The following is an 8,478-nucleotide window of genomic DNA, read 5'->3' as shown; positions in this document are numbered from 1 at the left end:
GACAGGGTGGTGGCTGGAGAGAAAATCAACAGATTTTTTTAAAAATAATTGTGTTAAAATATCATCATGCATAATCAGCAAAGCAATCATTTCAGTTTTAATATAACTTTATACTAATCATCTCAATAATAACTCAAACTTATGGATGACAAGATTTTTCATACCAGTTGTGAGTCAGAAAAGATAAACTGTAAGTTATTCTTTCTTTTAAAGGTGGTAAAACTTGGGCCACAGAGAAATTCCTTGAAGCGAACTGAAGTTCATCAAATAAATATCCTGATTTTTTTAAGGTAGAAAAGTACAATGTGCTGTGTTAAGAAAGAAATTTTATGCAATAGTCACGTTTTAAAGTCTAAAATGCTCAGGCCACTGATGTGTGGATTTTCACTACTCGTCCGTCGGAAACGCCTTATCCTCCTGTCACATCCTGAAGCAGCTGAAGCCAGTCTTCTGAATGGGGACATTGAGGACTGCACTGATGACCCAGGACTAGTCTGGTGTCTTCTGGCTCAATGATCCCATCATCCTACAGCTTGGCACTGGAATAGTAAGGGTTTCCTTCTCTTCAAACCTCTTGATGATGGGCTCCTTTAAAGCTGTTTCATCAGCATTGGAGAAATGTTTCCCCTCCTGTGCTTTTTGGTCCCTCGCTATTGGTGCTAACACCTCCGCTGCCTATTCTCCTCCCATCACTGAGATGCGAGCATTTGCCACACGTAGAAAAATCTTGGACTCTACGCTTTGCGGCACATCCCAGTTTCCAGCCGAAATGATCCCCCAATGCCGATGGTTATCTTGGGCACACTGGCACAGGCCACGGCAGCCACAATCTTGGCAATGTCCTTGGCAATTCCTTCTATTTTATAGTCTCTACCCACCCTAAATCCAGTAATGTTTTGAAGGAACAGCAGAGGAATATTTCTTTAACAGCATAATTGGATGAAGCGAGCACCCTTTTATGCAGATTCGGAAAAAAGAGCTCCATTGTTCCCAATGATGCGACTCGGTACCCAAATATTCTAGCATTCCTGTGACTAATGTGTCTCCATAGAAGGCTTTGAATTCATTGGATCTGCTTCCATCCACACTTCTAGCAATGACCTCTCAGACATCAAAGTTCCTCTTAAGGTTAGCACCAACTATTACGTATAATTCACCAGCGGAAAATACAGGATTTTCAGAAGGGTCGATGTGAACATCCAATTTCTTCTGATAATTTAAATTCTTCACAGCCTTCCTAGCTAAGTGAAGGGCATCTCATCGTCCACAGTGCAGTGGTCAGTCCCTGCAGACTTTCCGCAGTGAACATCAGCACCTCCAAAATCCTCAGCTGACCCCTCTTCTCCGGGTGCTGCTTTAACCTGTGTAATATTTTTAGAAGACATAATTGCCTGATTATAAAATATGCAGCCAAAGTGATCTCGATCTGGAAATACATCTGCTTGTCAAGGGAAGTTTGCCGCTCCTGTATCAACCACGTAGCCTGTTCTGCAGTGCAGTTTCCTGCGCCCCTACATGTTTTTTCAGTCACTGGGTAGAAGGAGCCTCCTTTGACAGTGGCATCATTGGCAACTATCGTAGGTTCCACTCCTGAAACTCTCCCGATGCCTGTAATAATGCCACCGGCAGGAACCTCCTCATTACCACATAGCTGGTAACCAGCAAACTGAGAAAATTCCAGAAACGGAAACCCTGTGTCTGTAAGATTGTCGATTCCTTCTCTGGGTAACGGTGTTACTCTTGATATGTGAAGCGCCCGGGCTTTCTCACCACCTCCTAGTCTTATAGACGGTGCTCATTCACGGGGTTGATTTTCTAGTGCTTTCATTTGTTTATAGTTTTCCTGGTGGACCGCGGAGCCCGGGTCGGGCGGGTGCCGAGCGCGGCCCTGCGTCTCCACGGTAGGCGCGCAGCCTGGGGTGGAGGCGCGGGTCCCAGGCTAACCTCAGGGCGACCCACATCCCTTCTTTTTGGAGAATATTTTTAAAGGTCCTTTTAGGTCTTCAAAGCGTGTTTACATATTCTCAATTACCACTCAATCCACCTCAGTTTCTCAGCTCATGGAGATTATGGTCTGCTTTGGCAAACAAGCTATCATGGAAAGAAGATAAAATAAATAAATAAAACAAAAATCTTGACAATTCCACTTTCTCACAGCCTTGAGGGGACCGGGAGCTATGGAGTGGAAAAAAAGTTGGAGTCATGGGGCCTGTACTGGAATACTCACTAACTGGAGGACTATGGGATCAATTCTGTGAACCTCTGAGTCTTAGGGTCCTTATTTAGAAATTTAGTCAGTGATAGCTAACTCAAGAGGATAGATGGGAAGAATTAAATGAGAAAATATGAAGGAAAAAACAAAGCAAAACAGAGCAGTACCTATCACACAAGAGGTACTCATGAGTTTTATTAGTGAATGAATGAAAATGTTTCCTTCTGGGCAATTTTCTTGTGGGTCAAAAAAAATTCCAATAATTCTACTGATTCTGGAAATATGAGTAATATGATTATGACCTCTACTATATGGAAATTCTGTTTTGTTCCTTATTCTGATCTATACCTACTGGTCTACATATGGAGAACTATCCCTAAAAGTTGCAGATTCTTTTGCATAGCTATACAAAGGGGAATATTCTAGTCCAAAGGGGAATATTAGTGGATTAAATTACTGCTTGTAGATTCAGAAAAGATGGTATCATGTGTGCTCTGTGCATCATGTCTGTGGTAGGCTTAAAGGGACAAACATGTTCCTTAGCACAGGGAATTTGGTCCAGTTTAAATTGAATCATAACTTGGTGCCAACTCTCTGCTCTTCATTATTAGTTGCTCCATCAGGACCTGTCAGTGCCCACAGAGAAATACATGTGGGAAAAATATCCTTTCCATTTAGAACAAATTCCTTGAAGACTTGTCTTACATTGTTTCTTCCCCAAGAGAGACTGGAATGTGGTTATTCATTTAAATATTTACCATGGGGAAAATTTCCCACCAACTGTTGGCTCTCATTTGCAGAGGGATCTCAGGCTGAGCAAACACTTGAGAATGTGGTCGTGATTTTCTTCAGGGCTTGGAAATACCTTTGAAAAACCTCTCCAAATAAGAAGCTGATGGGAACTGATGAAACATCACTCTCAGACAAATTGAGAGAGTGAAGCAAGGGTGGTGTAAGGAAGGAAGCCAAGGATAATAGCATGGATTGAAGTATTTTTCTGCATCAGGAACTGTGTGATAGGCTATTTTCATTTCCTAGGCTGCTGAAAGCAAATACCACAAAATGGGAATTTATTTGTGCATGGTTTTGAGGATGGGAAAATGTCCAAATCAAGACATCATCAGGGTGATGCTTTCTTCCCAGTGACTGGTTGCCAGTAATCTTGGGCTCCTCTGTCACATGTCAAGGCACGTGGTGGCATCTGCTGATCTCTCCCTTCTTTTATGGGTTTCATTGATTTTGGCTTCTTGCTTCTCCCTGTCTGTCTGAATTTCATTCTCTTATAAAGGACACCAGTAATCGTAGTGAAACCCATTCTAATTGAGGTGGGTCACGCCTTAACTAAAGCAATCTCATCATAGGTCCTACTGACAATGGCTTCACACCCACAGGAATGTATTAGATTTAAGAACATGTTTTTCTGGAGTACATACAGCTTCAAACCACCATAAAGACTTTCCCATATTATCTCATTCAATTCTAACAGCCCACGAGATAGGAGGCATCTTCCATTTAACAGATGTAGAAATTAAGGCTTAGAGTGATTAAATCACTTGTTCAAGGTCCAATATATCTGGTGAGGTGGGAGTGCAGATCTGCCTGATTTCAAAACATCCTTTTAAAACAACTCTTTGCTTTATTACTGTACCTGCCACTACCCCAGGGGAAAAGCTGACTTATTATTATTATTTTTTCCTCTTTTTAGTACAGGTAGCACTAAACTTAGAGAGACCTATTTGGAAGGAAATGGGAAGAAAATGTCTGTGTTTTTATAGGATGAATACCAAGCTTTCTGGTATTTATGAAAATTAGGGTTATTTACAAGTCTGTGAAAGCATTGCAGTCACACAGCAGTGGTGCTGTAGTTAAATCAGTAAGGATTTGCCATGTAATTTTTCCTTTGCAACTAAAAGTAAAGATGCCCATGGAGGAATGTATGAAAGTGCTGATGGCACAGGTTCCACTACAGTGCTGTCCATCGGCTAATGTTTGCAAGATAAAGTCCCAGTAAGAATAAATAGCTGGCCTCTAATCAGCCAACTTGAAATTTGGAATCTCCCTCTTGGATGAGTATAGAGAAATGCTGAGAAATTAGGGAAAAAATGAACTGTCCCTTTTTTCCTAGATTCTACCTACCTTTCTTTAAGCTAACTGGTAAGTGAATAGAATCAACTCTTTAAGATTTATTTAATTACAAAGAGATACATTTCTTTATAGAATATTTAGAAAATATATGCAAGCAAACAAAAGAAATATAAAACACCAATAATACTACCACCCAGCAATCAGCAATAACCACTATAAACATTTTGGCATTGGAGCTTCCAGTCCTTTTGCTATGCATTCATATATGTACACCTCCTGCCCCCCAGATAAAAACATTTGAAATAACCAAAAATGGTGATTTTTTTCCCCAAGAGTGTTATTTTCATTAGTGTATTGACAATACTGCATTGTTAGCATAAAATAACTAGTTACCTTTTAAGATTTCATCTGTTTGGGCTCATTTTGACTACTTTAAGGTATGCACTTTTACTGAACTGGTAAGCCCTGGATGCCTCCACAGCATAACCAACTCCCAGGGAAACCAAAAGCCTTCATATGTCTAAAGTTTAAGTTAGAGGACAAAAAGGAGGGAGCCATGCTGACTTTTTATTTGAAAAAAAAAAAAAAAAAGAAGAACAGGTGTTAAGGTGGAAGATTTTTTTTTAAATTTGGATGGCACATAATTTACGTGAAAGCAACGCTGTCACCCTCCCTAGTGTGAATGTGGGCGAAGACTGGGCCGTTCTTCCTAGGGAGAAGTGGGCGGCTTCTGGGAAGGCAAAGAACTTCCTGTAACAATGCATCTCATGGTATTTGGAATGATGTTAAGAAACCCAAAGAGAAACAGTGTACAATCAAAGCCCTCAGCCACGTTTGTAGAACTTTGGGGATGCTTGCTCCAACTGACTGCTGTCACCTTCACCATTCCGGGTTTTAAATCAGAAGAAACAAATGCCAAACAACAACAACAACAACAAAATAATAACAACAAAAATCCCCAAATAAAACCATGCTAATCCCATTCGTTTTCTGTGTAAGTTAAATTTTGTCAAGAAAGGTGTAATGCAACTAACAGTCTGCATAGAAGCATTCGCAGTGGATGATGGAGGGACGGGACTCATCGTACTCCTGCTTGCTGATTCACATCTGCTGGAAGGTGGACAGCGAGGCCTGGATAGAGTCACTGACCCACAAGGAGTATTTGCGCTCAGGGGGATGATGATTTTGATCTTCATTGTGCTGAGCACCAGTGCTGTGAACTCCTTCTGCATCCTGTCGGTGATGCCCGGGTACCTGGTGGCCCCACCAGACAGCACCGTGTGGTATAGAGGTCCTTGTGGATGTCCACATCACACTTCATGATGGAGTTGATGGTAGTTTTCTGGATACCACAGGATTCCATGCCCAGGAAGGAGGGCTGGAAGAGGGCCTTGGGACAGCAGAACTGCTCATTGCCGATGGTGATGATCTGCCTGTCAAGCAGCTCATAGCTCTTCTTCAGGAAGGAGGATGAGGCGGCAGTGGCCATCTCCTGTTTGAAGTGCAGGGTGATGCAGCAGAGCTTCTCCTTGATGTCATTCACTGTCTCCTGCTTGGCCAGGGTGTTGAAGCTGTACCCTGCTTGGTGAGGGCCTTCGTGAAGTAGTCTGTAAGGTCCCAGTTGGCCAGGTCCATATGTAGGATGACGTGGGGCAGGGTGTAGCCCTCATAGATAGGCACAGTATGGGTGACCCTATCACGGGAGTCCATGATGATGCCATGGTGTGGCCAAAGGCATAGAGGGACAGCACAGCCTAGATGCCCATGTACATGGCAGGGGTATTGAAGGTTTCAAAACTGATCTGGGTCATCTTCTCCTGGTTGGACTTGGGATTGAGGGGGGTCTTGGTTAGCAACACTGAGTGCCCCTTTGGGGCCACACACAGCTCGTTATAGAAGGTGTGGTGCCAGATCTTCTCCATGTCATCCCAGTTGGTGACAATGCCATGCTTGATCAGGTACTCCAGGGTCAGGATGCTTCTCTTGCTCTGGACCTCATTGCCCACATAAAAGTCCCTCTGGCCCATGCCCATCTTCATGTCTTGGTCTGGGGGTGCCCCAAGATGAATGGGATGACAGCCTGTGACTCATCGTCACCCACAAAACTAGCCTTGCACATGTCAGAGCCATTGTTGACCACGAACGCAATGATGTCATCATTCATGGTGAGCTTGGGGGTGGCGGCAGAGCAGTGAGAGGCCTGTGCTCATGGGGTGGACACGGTCTCCTATAATTAAATTTTATTATTAAAGTACGCAATAAACAACTCCCCTCTGGTTTTATATATCATGGCACACACAACTGCATAGCTCCTATAAAATACCTAGAGTTGTCTTGAATATGGACTGGAATAGAACTTAGAGGAGTAGTTCAGTGACATGGCCAAAGCCAAATTGTAAGTTAGTGGTAGTTGGGAATAGAATCTGTATCTCCCTACTCCTTCGCTGGGTGTCACGCTGCCTTCATCCACCTATATGATAATTTGTGTGCTCAGGGGAACAACTTGGCCTAAAAAAGCTCAATTGATACTCTTTTATTTATGGGGATATATCATGCATGATTGGGGTGTTTTTCTAATGAGATAAGTAAAATATGTTTTAGATACCCAATTCTTTTGTCATTTCCTTTTGCAATTTTCAGAAATACCTATTTTAAAAGCAGATACTTTGGGAAGTAGATTGAAAGCACACATCCAGCCCTTATAGCCCAGTATTTTAGCAGAGATTAATTTAAATAGGATGCAGATTTTGGAGTGCGTTCTAGTCTTGATCCGCTCGACTCCTTGATTGCTTGTGACTCATGACAAGTCACTTAACTGAGTCACTTAACTTCTCCGAGTCTCAGTTTCCTCATCTGAAAATTGGGAACAGTAATGCTTACCTCCCAGGGATGATGCAAGAATCTAATGACATCATAATGTGTGCCTCACACATTGTAGATACTCGATAAACATCATCAGGTTATTGACCTCTCTTTCCCTGTTAACTGTTTTTTTCTTGTGTTTGGTTTCTGGATTTGAGTGCCTGATGGGCATCTTAACATTGCCCTCCCCTCTCTTTTCATCTCTCCCCTCTAGCTCTCAGCTGTGGCCTCTTCTGACCTCAATGCTGGAGAGAACTCTGGCTAAGCCTAACCAAGCCAGTCATCTGATTTAACTCCATCCTTTCCTTGAGGTCCGTGTGGATTTTCTCGGGGCCCATCACTGGAGATGTCTGGGGGGATGCTGAGTTCTGAGGGTTCAAGACCTCAGCTTTTGCACATTTAAAACCATGTATAAGTTCCACCAGATTCCACTGAAGAGTCATTTGTTGAAGAGATGTTATTCTAGGATTTAGGGCTGAAAGTCTGGCAGAGAGAGTGGCTTGGGTTTTGCAGTAGAATCTCTAATTGCTATTTCTAAAGCACATGTAAGTCTGTGGGGCTGAGCTCTGAGCTATGCTAAAACCATTTTATATTCCCCATAAATTGAAGTTAATGGCACGTTTCAGTGTAGATGTCTGAATTACAGGACCTCATCTGCCTTTTTATTTCTACCTTTCTCTGGGCTTCAGGTGCTGTGTGGCCCTAACAGTGAGGCTATCTCATTCAGACTCTGGGAGGATGTTTTCCTGAGCATGCTGTTAGCAAGGTGACTTTGGATTTCACATGCAGTGTGTGATCTTAATCTTCCAAAGGAGTACTTAACCTGGAAGAAAGAGGAGCATTTACTCCCAGGTCTTTCATAGTTGATTGCATGGAATCTTTGGAGTCAGAAGAGTCTTTAGAGGTCATGTCTCCCAACCCCATTCATTCTGGAGATGAAAAAAACCTGAGGCTTGGAAATTTTAAATGACATCATCAGAGATGCTTTCCCAGCAAGTAAGAGAATCAGTTATAAACCTGGATCTCTTGCTTTGTCATTCCACACCATCGAAAGGATATTTTGAGTCTCCAGAGGTAGGGGGAGATCACCATTTGACAAACATTTGACACCATTTACTCTGCACTGGGAATTTCCCAAATATTATCTATTTCAAGTCACATTTTCAGATGAGAAAACTGAAGACATTTGCTCAAAGCCATGTAATTGAACCCAAGGCTGAGCTCAAAGTGCTTCTATGTAATAATATTAATAATAATTGTTACTTTTTTATGTATGGTGTCTCAGATTATCATTCCCTAATCTCACAGGTTAGGTATTA

General features: G+C 42.4%; 2 pseudogenes; both read right to left on the bottom strand.

Annotated features, from left to right (window-relative positions):
• Window positions 1–420: 420 nt before the first annotated feature.
• LOC143675548 (methylcrotonoyl-CoA carboxylase beta chain, mitochondrial pseudogene) lies at window positions 421–5,183 on the bottom strand (annotated as a pseudogene).
• On the bottom strand, window positions 5,150–6,461 carry LOC143676063 (actin, cytoplasmic 1 pseudogene; annotated as a pseudogene).
• Window positions 6,462–8,478: the final 2,017 nt, after the last annotated feature.

The sequence above is a fragment of the Tamandua tetradactyla genome, chromosome 3 (assembly GCF_023851605.1).
Source record: "Tamandua tetradactyla isolate mTamTet1 chromosome 3, mTamTet1.pri, whole genome shotgun sequence".
Taxonomy (NCBI): Eukaryota; Metazoa; Chordata; class Mammalia; order Pilosa; family Myrmecophagidae; genus Tamandua; species Tamandua tetradactyla.
Note: the sequence above shows the minus strand (reverse complement) of the source record. Positions and strands in the feature narration are given on the sequence as shown.